This window comes from Cucurbita moschata, unplaced genomic scaffold, assembly GCF_002738365.1.
Source record: "Cucurbita moschata cultivar Rifu unplaced genomic scaffold, Cmos_1.0 Cmo_Scf00020, whole genome shotgun sequence".
NCBI classification, from domain to species: domain Eukaryota; kingdom Viridiplantae; phylum Streptophyta; class Magnoliopsida; order Cucurbitales; family Cucurbitaceae; genus Cucurbita; species Cucurbita moschata.
In genome coordinates this window covers 4435367-4457017 of record NW_019268536.1, presented here as the reverse complement: position 1 = coordinate 4457017, position 21651 = coordinate 4435367, and the positions used below count along the sequence as shown (strand labels likewise).

The following is a 21651-nucleotide window of genomic DNA, read 5'->3' as shown; positions in this document are numbered from 1 at the left end:
AAGTTCATCATAAATAACCTTGAAAAACGCAACAAAGTCTTTGATAAAGGTTCAAAAATCCAAAACAAACATATCTTCGAAACTAAAACCTTCAGTAACTGAATTCAAAATAAATTTAAATAAAACAAAGTACAATGTTTTAACTTAAAACAGTCAAATATATGTAAACTACTAAAAAAGCCCCTCGTCCACTTCCATGGTGTCCTCAGCTCCACCGTCAACTGTACATTGGCCCTTTACCTGAAAAATATAGGTAGCACATGGCTTGAGTATTTTATGAAATACTCAGTAAGTCAACCCACTGTTGGGGTTAAAAATGCAAACACACAGCCCATGTACACGCACATGGATTCACCAGGCGGGCTCGTATACGTACCCCCTAGGCCTGGCTTGGTTGAGCACAACGTATTATACGTCGTCGGACACCACAGAACAGAAAAAGATCCGCATGATATCATAGCGAAGATAAATATCGTATTTCATTCTTTCGTAACATAAAGGGAAAGTATCCGATGCAAGTGACATACATATATGCATGAGGTCCCTTAACATACCTAGCATGGCATTATATAAGAATTGCTAACATCACATATACGTTTCATACATTACATGGCATATTACATAACTTACATTACATGGAATATTACATAACATGAAAATATATTCCAGTTCCATAAGCATTTCATGACATGACTCGATCAATCAACATTTTCATGACATATATTACTAACATATCATTCATAATTTCACATAACATAAACAGACAACAGTCAACATAATTCATACATAACATAACATAAACAGTCGACAGTCAACAGTCAACACAATCCATACATCACATAGTCATATCACATAAAATATGGTGCATGTAGGGGCCACAGGGCACGTAGCATCATACATCACACAATAAGCTAACTCCAAAAGTAAGGTCACTTACCTCAATGGCCTTGGTCGAAGTCACTCACAACAAGCTAATTCCAACGGTTAATTACGTCCTATAATAACCACATAAAAATTTAGGAACCTTTCATAACATACCCTAGCTAAATCTCATGATATTTATCAAAATAAACTCCCGATACAATTTGTCTTTGACTGTTAGGAACCATACTGACCTTAGATTGTAAAACTGAGGGCAAATATGGCTTCGGAAGGGCCAAAAACCTAGAAATCGATATATTATGGGTACCAAGCTGCAAAGCCAAGCCGTCGAGTCGATGAACCCGCCAAGCTGAGTCGAGAGTACGCGTGCGGAGCCGAGAGTGGAGCTACAGGCATGCGTCTGTGTTGGGCCGAAACACACACGGCGCACGTTCGTCTGAGGAATGGTTCAGAGGCACCCGACTCGATTCAAACCCACGTCTTTCTTACCCGCCAAAAAGCGAAACCCTAATTTTGCCTCCCCGATTCCGACAACGTGCCGACACCTTCACCTATTCCGACGCCTTTCCGTCACCGACGACCCCCGATGCAACTTTTTTTTTTCGCCAGTCACGAATCGTCTTCAACACAAGCACGGCGATCCCGTCATCTATATCTTACTTCCACTCAAATCCTTTTTCCAAAATAGAAACCCTAATGTTCCGAGAGAAAAGTTTGGAGAGTAAATGGTTTTCAAGTGATGTAAAAGGTTGGACATAGTAATATAAAAATAATCTCGACATTCTAGGGTTTTAGAATAAGGAAACTTAAAATGGAATGTTTCTATTAGGCAATAAATGTCAAGCCGGAAATTTCGCGATTTTGAGGGAGATTTCATAAGACCATTTAATTATTTATTTTATTATTATTATTACTTTCATATTTTTCAGAAACTAGAATCGTTACACTTACCTGATTCGATTAAGCTAGTGTCACCAATTTATCCCTAATGAAAGTTCGATATAGTAGAGTCTTGGGATGTTATTTATATATATATTACTTTTATTAAAGATCTCATTTTCTTTTGTTAGTGTTTTAGGAAAGACTTCGACAGAGTTATTTTAAGTTACAATCCATACTTTCTTGACTTCCGACATTTCAAAATTCACTTCCTTTTTCATGGTCACTCCTTTGTAATTCTTATTCTTAAAAATTCAAATACGGTTTACATTGGTGAAACTTGACAAAACAAAAAATATAGAAGTTTTGGAGAACCGACTTACCATGACGATCTCTTCTTAAGACAATACTTTCTTCACCAATTACACCTATTGAAGAGAAATGAAGAAGTTCTACTTGCTGATGAATAATCTGTTAAGCAACATTTTTACAGTAAATGAGTAGGAGCGAGGGTTGGTTATGATAGATTGATCAAACGATACAATAAGGTTACATATAGAAAACGTTATGGTTATGATAGCCTTATAAAACAATACGATAAGGTTATGTATAGAAAACATTATAGTTAAGATATGTTTAATATAATGATACAGTTAGATTATGTATAAAAAACGATATGGTTACGATAAATTGATAAATTGATAAAATGATAGGGTTAGGTTATGTATAGGAAACTATATGGTCCCGAGAGATTGATAAAACGATATGGTTAGGTTATGGATAGAAAAGGATAAGATTAGGATAGATTGATACAAATATAAAAAACCTCTTATAATGGAATCCCAAGTGTACAATGGAAAAGTGTCAAGTCAAGTTTCACAATTCTTACCGGTAGCCTTCCTTGTCAAAAGTTGACCGAAAATAAGAACGCAGTTTAAAAGAGATATTCTTTTCGAAAACTATGTGTGTTCTTGGTTGACAAGAAACAAAACTTTGTAAATCACAAGGATAGAGATAAAACCAAGAAAGAAAAAAGAAGTCGGCAAGAGATGTCTCTATTATAAATAATTAAAATAACAACTTACAGAGTAGAGTCTACTCCATATTGCATTACTATGCTATAGGTTTCATGTTCAAACCACTTGATAAAAAAGGCAACCAAAAACAAAATTATTCAAAAGAAAGAAGAAACAGAACAAGAAACTGAACAAGCAAAACATAGAAGAAACCAAAGGCAAAGTCACCAATGCGAGATCAATGCACCATTGATTTTGTCCAAGAAAACGTGAGAAAAGGATTGAGAAAAAAGCATTTTATCAATAGTCTCTAGATCTTGGATCTTGATTCATATCCTTAGTTTTTCTAGAATCGAGAAAAAAGCATTTTATCGATAGTCTCTAGATCTTGGATCTTGATCCATATCCTTAGTTTTTCTAGATCTTGGATCTTGATCCATATCCTTAATTTTTTTCTTGGTAATGTAAACACACACACTAAAGCTCTAAAATCAATTATTTTGTCATACAAAACAACTTGGAGTGCAACTCTAAAAATAGAAAAAACAACCCCCCACTAATTAACTCAATAGTTCTAACATTAGGAGAGAAGTGGACATACTAAGGAAATGGTAGCCATTTCATCCCTAGAGAATAGGTCTAGTATGACCATCTTTGACAATCTCTCCCCTAAATTGATTGCAGGGATGCTTTCAGTTTACTCGTTGTACTACACACATACCCACTGACTCACGTAGTTTTATGAATGCATCCAGCTTTAGTGGTTTTGTCATAATATTTGCAACTTGTTCTTGTGTGATAGAATGCTTCAGCTCAATAACTCCATCTCTGGTCATATCACGCAAGAAATGAAACCTCACATCAATATGTTTGCTACATCCATGCATGATTGGATTCTTGGATAGCTTAATAGTGGAACTGTTATCACATAACATAGTGATACACTTGTCTTGAAAATGACAAAGCTTTTTCAAAACTCTCCTCATCCACACACCTTGACAAGCATAAGACACGGCTGCCGCAAATTCTGCTACAGTACTGGACAATGTAACTACACGTTGTTTTTTTTAGGACTAAGATACAGCTCCATCACTAAGTAAGAACACATAGCCAGAAGTGTTTTTCCTGTCACCTATATCTCTTGCATAATCACTGTCAGTATATGCTATCAACTCACCCTTACCCCTTTTCCTATAAAGAATTTCCAAATCTATAGTACCTTTTAAGTATCTCAACACTCTTTTTAAAGCTTGCAAATGCAATTATGTTGGAATTGCCATAAAGTTGCTCATTAGAGACACTACATACATTAAATCCGGCCTTGTTGCAGTTAGATACATAAGGCTTCCAATCAATTGTTTATACATGGTAGCATTGATCTTGGCACCTTTGTCATCCTTTGTCGATCTAACCCCAGGAACAATAGAGTTTTTCACACTTACTTTTTTCCATCCTAAACTTCTCCAAAACTTCTTTTCCATACTTTCTTTGACTAATATAAATGACTTCAGGATTTTGTAAAATCTTTACACCGAGAAAATATTTCATTTTTCCCAAATCAGTCATTTCAAATTCAGGTTTCATAGAATTCTTGAACTTAACAAACATGTTCTCATCATTACCAATAAAAATTAGATCGTCAACATATAGACTAACAATCAAAATTTTACCTCCATTTCCTGTTTGTATGAATAAAGTATGGTTACAATTGCACCTCTCAAATCCTTCTTTGAAAAAATGTGCTTCAATTCGATTGTACCATGCACGTGGGGCTTGTTTAAGGCCATATAATGTCTTCTTCAATTTGTATGCCTTGTATTCTTGACCTTTTTTCTCATAACCATGTGGTTGCTCAACAAAGATGGCTTCTTTTAATTCAACATATAAGAAAAAACTTTTCACATCAAGCTGATACACGTTCCAACTATTCTGAACTGCTAAAGCAATTATCATTCAAATAGTATCTCACTTAGACACAGGTGCAAAGACCTCAGTATAGTCTATACCATGTTGTTGTGCATAACCTTTTGCTACCAATCTAGTCATATACTTGTAAACTTCGCCATTTTCGTTGAGTTTTGTTTTGAAAACTCACTTTACTCCAATCTTCTTCATTCCTTTAGGGAAATTTGCCAACTCCCAAGTCTCATTTGATTCAATGGATTCTATCTTCAAGTTCGTTGCAGCTCTCCCTTTTGAACTTTGAACAGCTTCTTCAAAGGTAGTCGGATCTGTAGTTGAGGTTAATATAACTAAATTGTTGTGCTCAGCTTCTTTAAAAAATTCTCCCCCGCTCACATAATCTTCCATCCATAATGGTGCTCTTCTGTTCCTCACTTTGGGAGTGCTTTCTTCAGATATTGAGGAATTTTATTCAAATGACTCACTGGATTTATACTCTTCCCCTTCTTCTTCTGCTATCGTCTCCTCTTCAGATTCTTCCTCACTTTGGTCATGTTTGCCTCCTTCTATAATACTATCTTTCCATTGGAGGGTATCAAGTCTAGCTTCTTCATTAGTTTTCTCCAAATTCCAACATTTTTTTTCTTCAAAAATCACATCTCTACATACAACTATCTTCTTGGACACTAGATCACAAAGTCTATATGCTTTAGACTCTTCACTCATCCCTAGTAGCACACACGGAAAACTTTTATCATCCAACTTCTTTCTCTTACCATCTGATACATGATCATGCCCAATGCATCCAAAAACTCGAAAATAGTCAAGATTAGGTTTTACGCCACTCCAAATCTCCTCAGAAGTCATATTTTTCAATATCACTGTAGGACTTCTGTTGAGCACGTGCATTGTCCAGTTTACTGCACCTGGCCAGAAATTCTTTGGAACTTGCTTCTCAGATAATATACTTCTATCCATGTTCATAATTGTTATGTTCTTGTGCTCAGCTACACCATTTTGTTGGGAAGTGTAGGGTGTAGTAAGTTGTCTACTCATACCATTAGTTTTACAAAAATTGTTGAACTCGTGAGAGGTGAACTCTCCACCCCTGTTTGTGCGTAGACAACGAATAAATTCTCAAGTATCTTTCTCAACAAGATTTTTGAAATTCTTGAAGATAGTAAAGGCTTCAGACTTTTCAGCAAGAAAATATATCCACACCTTGCAGCTGTAATCATCAATAAAACTTATAACATACCTCTTCTTACTGTTGGAAAGAGGTTTGATGGGTCCACATATGTCTGCATGTATCAGTTGCAACGTTTGTGTTGCTCTCCATAAACTTCTCTTTGGAAATGCATCCCTATGTTGCTTTCCCACCATGCAATTAGTGCATATTTTAGACGATGCTTTCAATTGGGGTAACCCTCTCACCATTTGTTTATGTTGCAATGTTCTCAAACCTTTGAAGCCTAGGTGCCCATATCTGTGGTGCCAAAGATGAGTGTTGTCTTTTATAATTGTTTGGAAGCAAGTGGCGGTTTGTGGCATGATTCTTGCAAGTAATATGAACATCCTATTTCAGACATTGTTGTTTGCATAATAAGCCCCTTCTTGGGATGATTGATTTTGCATTCTCCATGTTGTATCAAAATAGACACACCTCTTTCTTGCAATTGTCTAAGACTTAAGAGATTGTTTTTCAACTCAGGTATATAGAAAACATCAGTGATTACCTGAGTGGCTCCAAAAACTTGCAATCTAATGTTACCTTTTCCCAACACCGCCATCTTGAAATTATTTCCAAGATTCACAGATTGTTGGAATTTCTGGTCAAAATTTGAGAGCCATTCCTTTTTTGCACACATATGATTGCTATACTCCGAATCAAGGAACCAAACATCTTCCCTCCTTGATTGATTGAGCTACACATATGACATCATCAAGATTTCTTCTTCATCCTCAAGCTCTGCATAATTTGCTTCCTTTTCCCATTGAGGACACTCATATCTAAAGTGTCTTAACTGATGACACTTATAATACTCAACTGCAGTTTTATTGAATGGATGTCTACCTCTTCCTCTTCCTCTTCCTCTTCCTCTTCCTCTTCCTCGAAAAACTTCACGAGCTCAATCAACTCCTCTTCCATCGAATCTATTATCGTATGTCACCTTTAGTGCTTGTACATCACCTACACGTCCATTCAGTCTTTGCTCATGTACCAGCAAGCTGCTTTGCAATTCATCGATTGTTAAAGTGTTTAAGTTATTAGACTCTTCAATCGAACATATAACATAGTCAAATCTTGAAGTCATTTTTCGATGACCTAAGTAACTCGATCTTAATTCTAAGCTAACAATGAACTCCTATTTATTAGGAATTATCCTTAGATTTGCATGGATCGTTGGAGCCCATGATCTATAGGCCCATTAGGTCCCCTTGCTAGCTCATATCGAACTAAACCATAGAACAGTGTGACGAGTGAGTTCGAAGTGTTCGAATTCAAATTAGGGAATATGCGCTTAATATATACGATATATATAACCGCATTTTTGTTTTATTTACTAATTAAACAAAAAGAGAGAATCGGAGATATTTAAATAAGATTTAAATATTGTAATCAATATGTGTCGGAATTTATTGGGATTGGCATTCGAATAAATATTAATTAAATAGTTTAATTAATCATTTAATATTACTTTAATTTGAAATTAATTATTCAAATTAATTGTTGGATTAAAATGGACCGAAAAATTCATGTGTGAGTTAGTGGAATTTTGAGTGTCAAAATTTGGTTAATTCAAACTTGCATGCCTACCACATAATCCAACAAATTTGGGTGGAATTTCAAAATTTGGTAATCTCAAATTTGCATGAACATGCAAATATAAAGGGATCAAGTTACATGGAACTTTCTTCCTAGGAAAAACATTGAGAAAAACTCTCACAAACTCTCTCTTATATATACTAAATCCCTTCCAAGTTTAGTCACTCACCAGATTCCACAATCCCGTTCTAAGGCCAGAGAATAGTAGAGAAGACACTAGTGGTGGTTCGAAACCGGTTCGTGAGGAAAAAGAAATTTGAACAACAAAAGGTTAGTATTCAAACTCATTGAGTTTTAATGCTTTTGAACATGCTAGCTAATTTACTATAATTGATGTAGTTAGAGTGCCTAAGATCTAAATTGCTTCCACACGTGTTATAGTAACACAATCAGATGGTTTAACAATAATTTACATATTTTTCCTTTTGAAGTTTGATATTTATATGGTAAAAATTAATATTTAAATTGATTCAGTAGTTTTAAAAATAATTTACATATTTTCCTTTCAAAGTTTGATACAGTAGCGTGATTAATAGGGTTTGTTATTAAGTTTGTCCTCAAAATTTTACAATAAAAAATCACCATCTTCCTTTGCAACTACATCACACATTTCAACAATTTTTTTACAAAACAATCAAGAGAAATGATAAAAGTAGGAGCAATGTTCACGGGCTTCTTCGTTACCTTCCTCGTTTTATATTGAGGTCTAACTTTTCTTATCAAATAAATTTTTAGTTTTATTTTTTTCTTATTGAAAATTAACAAGTAGAATTACAAGAAGTTTGAATGCAAATGCTCAATTGTGTTCTAAGAACCATCCTAATTTGGGAGATTGCAAGCCTATAGTAGATGATCAAGGGGATGGCAAATGTTGGATTCACTGCATCTGTGGATGTGTGAAAGGAGGATTTTGTAAGCTTGTTAGGAGTCATCATGTATGTGATTGCTATTGTTGATTTCATATATTTTCTTTCATTGCCCCCTTTGTTTTCATGTTATGCAATGGAATACATTACACTTTTACAAATTTACTTTGAATAAATAATGTGTGTACTTTCAAGCTTTCTAATTTCTCACTTTTCTTTTGGGTTACCAATGGAAAAAGTTGAAAGTTTGATATTGTTATTGAGAATGTTTGCTTAATCCACCCCACCTAAATGGTGTGAAAGTTAACTTATTTATAATAAAATAAATTACAAAGATATGAAAAGAGTAATAAATGGAAAGAACAATATATGGAAGGATACCTATGCTAGGAAGACAAATATCTAGATATTTGCTTATAATAAAATATCTAGATACTATAATTTAGTACTAAAATATCCTTAACCTCCCCCCTCCCTTCCTCCCCCGCAAGCTGAGTGTCGGATTTGAACGAATGTGAAACTTGGATCTGAAAAATTCAAAGAGAGGTCGAGAAACACTTTTCGTGAAGATGTCAACAACCTGGTTCGAAGGAGGCGTAGTGAAATACTTTCTCGTCCATCGAATACTGCATAGGGATCGCCGCTCAGCGGTGATGCTACCTTGGCTTCAATAAGAATGTTTAACCCATGAAGAGGGATCGTCGCTCAATAACGATGTTGCCTTGGCTCTTGTGAGCATATCTCTAACCCAAAAAGTAGAACGGGGAAACCTAGAGCAAGGGACAAAGACAATGTTGAAGTCGGAAGAGTCGCCACAGTGGACGAAGGGGCCAATTTTGGCAAGAAGGGTGGCCGCGACTTGGTTGACGAAGAGGCCAGTGCAGCGCCCAGATTCCAAAGGTAAATCTCCGCAAAAGGTTAATGGGCTTATCGAGATTCTGTGTATTTCCGAAGAGAACACTGATGAGGATCCTGAGATTAGGGTTTCTGTGAAGGATAAAGGGTTGGTAGGGAAGAAATTGAGAGAAGCTATGTTGGCTAAGGGGAAACCGATTGTGTTGGAGAATGTGAGGTTATATGTATAGAGTTGGTGAAAGGTGATTTGGGGGTCAGTAGGGTGGAGCTGAAGAGTAATCAATCGACTCCGCCTGCAGCAGCCATGGCGACTGCCCTTGTGGCATCAAAACCAGTGGTGGTGGAAAAGAACAATAGAGGATTCAGAAGCCATTGAAAATAAAGGACTAAGTTGCTAAACCGAAAGGGCTGTGATACCATGAGAATGTTTGCTTAATCCACCACAACTAAATTGTGTGAAAGTTATCTTATTTATAATCAAATAAATTACAAGGATTTGGAAAGAGTAATAAATGGAAAGAACAATGTATGGAAATATACCTATGCTAAGAAGACAAATATTTAGATATTTGCTTATAATAAAATATCAAATATGATATATAGGATATCCTTAATAGTTATGTTGAATTTTTTCAAGGAAAAGTACAAACAAATTATAAGTCCTCGGTTAATGTGAATACCTCTCTAGCTCTAACATCATAGCCTTAGCTTCGTTCATTCATGCGTGCAGTTAGGGAGATATTCCATTCGATAACCTAAACCATAATTATATTCTAATCGTTAATGCATACATATTAAGGATATATTCCTATAGATCACCTAAAACACGAAAATTATAGTCTAAATATTCATGCAAACTCAACGACGAGATAACATCCATCAATCGCCCGTAGCACAGATCTCAATATCTCATCATCCATCTAGCACAACGAAAAGTTTAGAAATCGTCACGCATCATAAATTCTCTATCTAGGGGCATTTCAATAATTTTCCTTAACATATATAGTATTCTCATTCAAATAGTGATTTCATAGTCCTAAACGTGCATATTCTAACCAATAAAGGCAAGAATACTCGCATGCTAACACGTCCTAGGGATCCCTACAAGTATTATTTGAAGAAAATTTGAATGACTATTATAAGATGAAGTGTGCTTTCCCAAGCTCGCTTTGTTTGTGTTAGGAGCTCTAAATTTTCTAAAACTTTATCGGTAGTTGCTAATTCGTGTAAAATTAACAGTTTATACTAGATAACATCCATCCCCCGAGCGCTTTTCATGAACGAACCATGGCCGAAAACAACTCCTTGGGGCTTGGCTATAAATAATAGAGGCAGACAACCCTCCCTTATTGAGACCTATAGCCTCATGGTTCAGTTTCCACCTCTCTTCTTCCTACTTCCTATGTCTCTTCATTTTTTTTTTCCTTTCTTTTTCTGGTCACACTGCAAAGTCATTTGTCCATCCACGCCACACTATTATTGGATTACTTCTCGCTTGGCTATTATTACAGGATTCATGCAAGTGCACCTGCCACGCCATCTGCCAAAAGTATCATCTCCTTCGCACATGTGTCTGCACCCTATTGCCCCGTACAAGCCGCCACCTGCTCGCCACTGTTCTTGTACACCAGCAGTGTCTCACCTGAGATTTGTATTTTATGCCAAAATTTACCATGAATTGGATGTACCGCTCACATTCACTTAGAATTGGATGTCCTGCCACCCCCCACGAGCTGCTTGGTTAAAAGACGGCAAGTGATATCAGAGCCCGGTTCAAGGTAGAAAAAAATGCACCAACACACGAAGATGAACTCGTCGTGGGGTCCATACCAGACAGGCTCACGCACTCCTCCACGCTACGGCCGAGTGCTGACATATCCATCACTACCACCAAGAGGCCAGCGCCGCAAAGACGAACGCCAAATTTTTGTCGAGCTCGTGATCAAAGAGACGAGCGCCTCTGTGCAGTATCCGATACTGACGAGGTCCAACTACAACGAGTGGGCTTTGCTGATGTGCATTAACCTGCAAGCGCAAGGGCTGTGGCACACCGTTGAGCCGGAGGAAGGAGAAGCGATCTGTTAGATGAATACGACTCTCCACATTGGTACGATATTGTCCACTTTGAGCATTAGCTCTCATGGCTTTACTTTGAACTTCCTCAAAGGCCTCATACCAATGGATAGAGTCCTCCTTTTTCTTTTTTGGAGTCCTTTGTTCGACATTTGAGGATTTACCAATCTATTGGCACGACTAAGTTTAGGGCATAGCTCTGGTACCATGTTAGGAATCATGACTCTCCACAATGGTATGATATTATCCACTTTGAGCATAAGCTCTCCTGGCTTTGCTTTGGGCTTCCCCAAAGGCCTCATACCAATGGAGAGAGTATTCTTTGTTTATAAACCCATGATCATTCCCTAAATTAGCCGATGTGGGACTTTCATCATCCAACACGATCGAGTACTAGGAGGATCGGCTGGTGATAACTCTCTAAATGTAGAGTCATATCAATTTTTTTTTGTAGTTAATATTGCACTCTTATTCACCATTTTCTCATTTCTTTCCCATTTATTCTACTTAGTGAGCATGAAATCGTTTATTGCGGTCCAACATGAAAAAAATATGATTTTGCATAAATCAATTTTAATTATACATTTAATTGAGTTATGTGGTAAAATTTCAGACATTTATGTTGAACCACGAGGGAGTAGCAAATCTGGAAATAAATGGGGGATGACATGAAAATTTTAAATCCACATCAGCAGTCCATGTGGGTCATTGATTACCCAATGAGGGACATCTATGTGGACAACTTATTCCTTTTCAGCCCTAAAGGCCCAATGAGTAAACGGACAACTTATTCATTTTCAGCCCTAAAGGGAACTCATGCTCAATATAAAAGGAAAAGGAAGACCAAGAAGGGAGAGACACATTTTGGGGAGAAAATCGAATAACACAGCAGCAGCCTCTACTATAGTGAACTGCTATGAGACCAGAGAAGAAGGAGAAAACCCTAATCCAGCAGCTGTTGACAGCAGAAAGAAAAGGAGGCCAACAAGGATTGATTAGGGCAAAGAGGTAGACGTGAGAGCTCAAGAGAGGGAACTTCCATTGACGAATGGCAACAAACCGAGATAACTCTCTATTTCCTTATTCTCTTTCCTTATTCCATCAATTTTACATGATGAAGATGCAGATTCCTTTGTTTAATTCAGTTTGTATGGAGAGCTAAACTTAATAGGGGAGGCGAGAGAGTTTTATATAGTTTAAGTATGTTGACGGTATGATTTTAGTTTATTAAAGAGTTGTTGTTAATGATTTACATATATGTTTAATTAGCTACTTTACATACATAGTTGTTCTCTTATTCGGGAGAAGAGAGGGAGCAATGAAATCCTCTTTAATACCCTAGTTCCATAGCAAGGAAACTTGAAGGGTAATAGAAGGGTTATGAATAATTCTTCTCCTAGAGCCTTGTTAATAGAAATTACAACGATTATGGAAATAATCACCGTTCATGACCCTCAGAAGTGGGCTTGAGAATCTATTAAAAGGAACTAAAATCTACTACAAAACTCAACAACTTATCTATTTAATCTCTCTTAGCGGAACCTTTCTCATTATAGTTGATTTTCTCATCATTTTCTGTTTCTCGACAGCAGTAGCACTCTGTTTTAGTTTTGTTTAAATAGTTAAAATCTTCAACACCCATTTAAATGTTACCCAAAAATTCACTTAATTTCCAGCGATAAAATTAACCAAAAAGATAGGTTCCCTGTGGAATCGATAATTTACTTATTACTTGCTACTTGTGATAGTGTATACTTGCACTTATTCTTGTGAATTTTACATCATTTTATTATATACATCCACAAGCGATCAAGTTTTTGGCCCCCTTGCCGGGGAACCTAATTTGGTTATTTTACTTGCTGTAGATTTTCGTAAGTTGGAGCCAAAAAGAAACCATAGTAAGCTAAATTTTCTACTGCTGAATTTACTGTTGCAGAATTGAGCTTACTTCTGCAGAATTCTGTGCATGAACCCCCTACGGGTTTGAAATTTATTTTTGATCCCGAAATAGAGAGAACCTTTAGACGAAAGTTGAGGGAGAAAAAGAAAATGGCAGAATAGGATGGTTATTTTACTTGCTGTAGATTTTCGTGAGTTGGAGCCAAAAAGAAACCATAGTAAGCTAAATTTTCTACTGCTGAATTTACTGTTGCAGAATTGAGCTTACTTCTGCAGAATTCTGTGCATGAACCCCCCTACGGGTTTGAAATTTATTTTTGATCCCGAAATAGAGAGAACCTTTAGACGAAAGTTGAGGGAGAAAAAGAAAATGGCAGAATAGGATATACAGCAAATGGCCCAACAGAATCGGGAGTTTGAAAATCCAGTGATAATGGCTAATCAAGAGAGAATTACTGCTAATTCCATTCATTTATCAGATAATAGAGAAAGAGCAATCCGAGTATATGCACACCCAGCTGTGGAAGAGCTAAATCTGTGCATTATTAGACCCGAAATGCAAGCAACCACGTTTAAGCTAAAGCCCGTGATGTTTCAAATGTTGCAAACCATTGGGCAATTTCATGGACTACCGTCGGAAGATCCTCACCTACACCTAAAGTCATTTTTTTGGAGTTAGTGACTCATTTCGATTCCAAGGAGTGGATAAAGATGTGATTAGACTGAGCTTATTCCCATATTCATTGAGGGATGGTGCTAAATCATGGTTGAATACCTTAGCATCGGGAACAATTGATTCGTGGAATAGTCTAGTAGAGAAATTTTTTATCAAGTATTTTCCACCCACTAGAAATGCACGGTTCAGAAATGAGATTGTTGCTTTTCAACAGTTTGAAGATGAGACATTAAGTGAAGCTTGGGAGAGATTTAAGGAGATGCTTAAAAAGTGTCCTCACCATGAACTACCTCATTGTATACAAATGGAGACTTTCTACGATGGATTAAATATTGCTACTAAACAAGTAGTTGATGCTTCCGCCAATGGAGCTATTTTGTCAAAGACATACAATGAAGCATATGAGATTTTAGAGAGAATAACATCTAACAATTGTCAATGGGCCCATGTGAGAAGCAACCCAGAAAGGAAGACTCGAGGAGTACTTGAAGTTGATGCTTTGTCCTCCATCAATGCTCAACTAGCTTCGGTGACTAATATTTTACAAAATCTAGCGTTGGGGCAAGACTCCATGATCAGAGCACCAGTCCATACAGCTGCTGTAATTAACCAGACAGCAGCTGAATCTTGTGGAGAGGAACACACCTTTGATCAATGTCCAAGCAAACCGGCCTCAATTTTCTATGTCGGGAATCAAGTTAGTCAAGCAACCCGAAAAATAACCCATTCTAAAATACTTATAATTCGGGGTGGAGAAATCATCCAAATTTCTCATGGAAGGGACAAGGCTCGTACAACCAACAAATGCCCCCTAAAGCAAATTACCCTCCGGGTTTTGAATTACAAAATCAATTGGCTTATAGTTCTCAACAAGTCAACACCCAAGGGAAAGGAACTACCCAAGCTCAATACACATCGGAACATCTATTGAGAGCCTAATAAAGGAATATATGGCTAAAAATGATGCCATGATACAAAGTCAACAAGCCTCATTGCGAAATTTGGAAGTTCAAGTAGGTCAATTAGCAACTGAGTTACAAAATAGGCCTCTTGGAAAGCTACCAGCAGACACTGAAACACCAAAAAGAGAAGGCAAAGAGCAATGTCAAGCAATAGAGTTGAGAAGTGGAAAAAAAAAATACCCAGCGGGGGAGAAAAAAGTGCAGAACAAGGTGACAGTCATTCCCAAGAAACTGCTGATACACAGCAGAGAAATGAGGAAGCTGCTGTACAGAAAGAACACAGCAAGGATTATGCAGAAATTGAGGAGCAGCCTAAAATGAAAACAACAGCCAGCAGTGGACAAGAGAGCAGAACATACACACCATCACCTCCTTTTCCACAAAGGATGAAGAGAAAGAAAGAGGAATCCCATTTTGAGAAATTTATGGATATTCTGAAGGAAATTCATATAAACATACCACTTGTGGAAGCTTTGAAGCAAATGCCAAATTATGTGAAGTTCTTGAAGGATGTATTCACTAATAGAAGGAAGTTTGAAGAATTTAAGGTGGTGTCATTAAATGAAGAGTGCAGTGCAATATCGAAGAACAAGATCCCACTAAAGGAGAAAGATCGTGGATCGTTCACTATTCCTGTATCAATTGGAGAAAGGAACTAGGAAGAGCATTATGTGACTTGGGAGCAAGCATCAACTTAATGCTTCTATCTATTTACAAGAAGTTGGGGATTTGAGAGGCTAGACCGACTACAGTCACCTTACAACTAGCTGATAGGTCCTCACTTATCCCGAAGGAAAGATTGAGAACATCTTAATTCAAGTTGACAAATTCATATTTCCTGCAGATTTTATCATTTTAGATTACGAAGCCGATCATGATGTTCCAATTATTTTGGGGAGGCCATTTTTAAAGACTGGAAGAACAGTAGTAGATGTCTACAAAAAAAACCATCACGTTAAGAATGGGTGACCAAAAAGTTGAATTTAATATCAATGACAGCATGAAATATCCAACAGTGACAGAAGAATGCTCAGCAGTGTATGAATTGACAGAACAACCAGCGACCAAGGAATGGGATGATGAGGAAAGCGAGCAGGAAGAAGACAGCAACTGGAATGACAGAATAGAACAGTTAGCACTTTTAGGTGAAATCAACATAACTTTTGAGTCACTAGAATGTGAGAGAAGAAAGAGTTCACCGATGAGACCATCTATTGAGGAAGCGCCGCAGCTGGACTTGAAACAACTACCACCTAACCTTAAGTATGCTTATTTAGGTGACAAGAAGACACTACCCATCATCATCTCAGCGACACTATCCTCGACTCAAGAGGATATGCTCCTGGAAACATTGAAGAAGCATAAGAGGGCGATAGGTTGGACATTGGCTGATATAAAAGGAATTAGCCCTTCACTATGCATGCACAAAATACAATTGGAGGAAGGAAAAGTTAAGTCCATTGAGCAACAAAGACGATTAAATCCCATGATGAAGGAGGTTGTTAGAAAGGAGATTCTCAAATGGCTAGATGCTGGAATAATTTATCCAATTGCAAACAGCAACTGGGTCAGTCCTATTCAATGTGTTCCAAAGAAAGGAGGGATAACAGTAATGGCAAATGAGAACAATGAGTTGATCCCCACTAGAATAGTGAATGGATGGAGAATTTGCATGGATTATAGAAGACTAAACAAAGAGACACGTAAGGATCATTTTCCCTTACCATTCATTGATCAAATGCTTGATAGGCTTGCTGGAAAGTCACATTATTGCTTCTTGGATGGTTATTCGGGATACAATCAAATTACAATCAGTCTAGAAGATCAAGAGAAAACTACATTCACATGCCCATATGGAATTTTTGCCTTTAGACGAATGCCCTTTGGACTATGTAATGCTCCAGCGACATTTCAACGTTGCATGATGGCCTTTTTTTACAGATATGGTAGAAACATTTATGAAGATATTCATGGATGATTTTTCGGTTTATGGAGAATCTTTTGAGACTTGTTTGTGCAATTTAGGGAAGGTGTTACAAAGATGTGAAGAGAAGAATCTTGTACCGAATTGGGAAAAATGTCATTTTATGGTCAATGAGGAAATAGTGTTAGACCACAAGATCTCAAGAAGAGGAATAGAAGTTGATAGAGACAAGATAGAAGCTATTGAAAGATTGAATCCACCTACGTCAAGTAAAGGTATAAGAAGCTTTTTGGGCCATGCAGGGTTTTATAGGAGCTTTATTAAAGATTTCTCCAAGATTGGAAAACCGTTGTGTAGTTTGTTGGAGTTAAATAGAAAATTCGTTTTTGACAAACAATGTATGACTGTCTTCCAACATTAAAGACAGCGCTGACCGCAGCTCCTATAATGTCAACACCCGATTGGAATTTACCATTTGAGTTGATGTGTGATGCTAGTGGTCATGTTGTGGAGGCAATGTTAGGACAGAAAAAGGGGAAAGTACTTCATCCTATCTATTATGCCAGCAAAATGTTGAATGAGGCTCAAGTGAATTATACAGCCACTGAAAAAGAATTGTTGGCCGTAGTATTCGCTATTGAAAAGTTCAGAGCTTATTTATTTGGAGCGAAGGTGAAAGTGTACACTGACCACGGAGCAATCAAGCACCTAATGATGAAACCGAATGCCAAGCCAAGATTAATTAGATGGATTCTACTGTTACAAGAGTTTGAGATAGAAAGCGTGGACACGAAAGGAGCTAATAACCATGTAGCGGATCATTTATCTAGAACGGAGAACATGGAAGAAAAGGTCAATAGCAAAGAAATTGATGATGCATTTCCGGATGAACAGCTGCTTGGGATAAACAGCAGTAGCAGCAGCTACAACAGTAGGAGAATGATAGCAACTCCATGGTATGCAGACATAGACTATTTTTTGGCTTGTGCCATCATACCCGAAGAGAAAAATTATCAACAAAGGAAGAGGTTTTTCCATGAATCCAAAAGTTACATTTGGGATGAACCTTTTCTTTTTAAACAATGTGGAGACGGCATAATGAGAAGATGCATTCCAGACGGTACCAACAATTCTTGAACAATGTCATGCATCTTCATATGGAGGTCATTTTGGAGGGCAAAGTACAGCAGCCAAGGTATTTCAATCGATTTTCTATTGGCCAACAATTTTCAAAGATGCAAAAGAATTTTGCAAGGGTTGTGATCAATGTCAAAGGACGGGAAATATCAGTAGAAAAAATGAGCTACCCCTGAATTCAATTTTAGAAGTGGAATTTTTTTATGTATGGGGCATTGACTTTATGGGACCATTTCCGCCATCTTATGGGAACTTATATATTCTAGTGGCTGTCGACTATGTGTCCAAGTGAGTGGAAGCAATAGCTTGTCCATCCAACGATGGGAAGATGGTACTCAAGATTTTAAAAAGAAACATATTCACTAGGTTTGGTGTACCAAGAGCATTAATCAACGATGAGGGAACGCACTTTGTGAACAGATTGATGAATAGTCTTTTAGAGAGATACAATGTAATGTTAGGTTATGGAGCCTTATGCTTATTTATAGCTTGGTCAATGGTTATATCCGGTAAAGCTATATATAGTAAATAGCTATATATAGTAAATGATTAAATCTGGTAAAGCTATATATAGTAAATTGAATTATATATATATCCCGTCCGTAGAGCTTTGAGATGTACTTTCTATTCTCTGTACTCTCTCTTGTTGTACATGCCTGAAGTCATCAATAAAAAAAAAATCCTTTTAGCCAGAGTTCTTCTTGCAATTTTCTCTATCCTGTTCTTTATGTTCATCTAGATCGAGTGTGTGCGTTGTTGTGCGATCCTAACAACTGGTATCAGAGCTAACGACTGGTATCAATCCCAACATGTAAAACATAGAGTGGCGACACCTTATCACCCACAAACCAATGGGCAAGCAAAGGTCTCCAACAGAGAAATTAAAAGTATTTTGAAAAAGGTGGTACAACCCAACAGGAAAGATTGGTCGGTGAAACTTGATGATGCATTATGGGCATATAGGACAGCCTTCAAAATCCCTTTAGAAATGTCTCCTTACAAGCTAGTTTTTGGGAAGGCATGTCATCTACCCCTGGAATTGGAACATAAAGCATTTTGGGCATTAAAGAAGTTAAATTTTGACTATACAACAGATGGAGACTTGAGGCGAATGCAACTAAATGAATTGGAAGAATTCAGGTACCTAGCCTACGAAAATGCTAAAATGTACAAAGAAAAAACAAAAATGTGACATGACAACAAAATTAGGCCCAAGGAATTCTACAAAGGACAAAGAGTGTTGCTATTCAACTCAAGGATAAAATTATTCCCTGGAAAATTAAAATCAAGATGGTCTGGTTGGTCCGTTTATAGTTGAAGTCATTCCCTATGGGGCAATAACGATAAAACATGGAGACGAAAGGAGACCTTTCACAGTGAATGGACAGAGACTGAAGCCATATTTGGGTGGAGAAGTAAAAAGAGGCATGGCCTCTTTTAGCTTAAAAAGCTGAAAAGTAAAACATTTTGTAGAAAATGGGAGCTGACAAGGAACGGTAACAGGTAACAAACTCCCGGGAAGCCAAGTTAGTTTTTCTTCTCCTTTTATTTATGCACTTTTAATCGTTTTTAAATAGTTATCTTCACTTATCTTACATTTTTATCATGAATGACTCGCATGCCCCAAGGAAGTAGTCATTTTTTGTAGATGAATTAGGAGGATTTAAATGTTGTTAGGAATGCTAATTTCAGCATATAAAGAGGTTGTGATACATCAGAAGTCACATGTTGCAACGGACCTACAACAGTTGTAGGGGGACAGATAGACTTACAGTAGCAGCTAGACTGATAGCAGATTTACAGCAGCAATATTTCCAAGTTTCTGGAGAAAATTTTAAAAGGATGGAGCCACAAAGAATCTTCACGATGTCTAAAGATAAGAGAATTCTCTAAACACACCTTTTACAATCTTATTATCTTATTTTGAAGCATGCATCCATATTTTGTTGTCTGTTTTTGTTTTGTTGACTGCATATAATTTTGAAAGATGTCCATGCATGCAACCTAGAAGAATGAAGTTTTAGAAAGGGTAATAGATCATGCATATTTTTCTACATGTAGTCATGATGTTTTAGGCAAGAACTAGGGATGTATTGTCAAATGAGATAAATAAAACAGTAAGGTGAGTGGAGTGTTTTTCTAAAAGAAAAAAGGGTTAAGGAAATTGAAGCTCACATTGAAGAGTATTCATCAAAGTTAAGGTGAAGATCCAATCTATCATAATCCACCTTAATTAGAAAGAATTCTCATAATTCACCCAACCTTTAAACCATTTTCCCAACACAAACAATTACCAAGAGCTTCTACACCTCAATTTACTTTCAAGAATGATTCCACACCCACACTAATGCTCATTGAGACAATGGCTAGTTTAAGTTTGGGGGTATTAAAGCAAATTCCATCACCCCCACACAAAAAACAAAAAAAAAAAAAAAAGAAACATAATCCATACCTGAGACCACTTCTCTTCAACCTAAAGCTTGAACTCTCACTGTTAAAAAAAATGAAAAAAAAAAAAGTCCTAATTGCTCATTGTCAGGCAATCTGCATCACCAATGGAGGTGTCTGAATCGAAGGTAATTAGGATGTAGAAAAAAAAAAGTATCCTTATTGTTCAGGTGAGTTGCATCACAAATGTGGTCACACTTAAAACTATAGGATGCTAGCAAAAGAGTCGAGCTAAGGAGAGAACGAGTGTTAGCCTGTATAGTCATCCCTCGAAGATTTAGGTGATTTGCTTCACAAGTGGAAGCACCCAGAGAATAGGGGGATGACTTGAAGGATTCTTGGGAGGAAAAAAAATTTGTCATGATAAGAGAAAGTTAATGAAATAAATTATGAAGCCAAGTCACAAAAGCAAAGGTAAAAGGAATGGTAATCATTTTAGTTGTGTTTTGGGGAATACGGTGGAAGTGAGGAATGTGTTATTTTTCTGGTTAGATTTGGTGATAAGTGTGGGTGAAAGGTGGGAAATAACTAATTTGAGGAAGGAATATAAAGAATGTGATCTAAATCATGTCTTTGATGAATACTCTACGAACATTTTGTTAATGAGAACAAAGGGAGAGTGGAGAGAATGATTGCTCAAGGATGAGCAATCTTTTAAGTTTTGGGGTGTGATAACTCTCTAAATTTAGAGTCATATCAAGTTTTTTTGTAGTTAATATTGCACTCTTATTCACCATTTTCTCATTTATTCCCCATTTATTCTACTTAGTAAGCATGAAATCGTTTATTGCAGTCCAACATGAAAAAAATATGATTTTGCATAAATCGATTTTAATTATACATTTAATTGAGTTATGTGGTAAAATTTCAGACATTTATGTTGAACCACGAGGGAGTAGCAAATCTGGAAATAAATGGGGGATGACATGAAAATTTTAAATCCACATCAGCAGTTCATGTGGGTCATTGATTACCTAATGAAGGACATCTATGTGGACAACTTATTCCTTTTCAGCCCTAAAGGCCCAATGAGTAAGTGGACAACTTATTCATTTTTAGCCTAAAGGGAACTCATGCTCAATATAAAAGGAAAAGGAAGACCAAGAAGGGAGAGACACATTTGGGGGAGAAAATTGAATTACATAGCAGCAGCCTCTGCTGCAGTGAACTGCTGTGAAACCAGAGAAGAAGAAGAAAACCCTAATCCAGCAGCTGTTGACAGCAGAAGGAAAAGGAGGCCAACAAGGATTGATTAGGGCAAAGAGGTGGACGTGAGAGCTCAAGAGAAGGGAACTTCCATTGACG

At 36.9% G+C, this 21651-nt stretch overlaps 1 non-coding gene across 1 annotated transcript; it reads right to left on the bottom strand.

Moving 5' to 3' along the window:
• Nucleotides 1–14057: 14057 nt before the first annotated feature.
• LOC111458087 lies at nucleotides 14058–14163 on the bottom strand. Its single transcript, XR_002713053.1, has one exon. It is a non-coding gene; the product is annotated as a Plant small nucleolar RNA R71 (small nucleolar RNA).
• Nucleotides 14164–21651: the final 7488 nt, after the last annotated feature.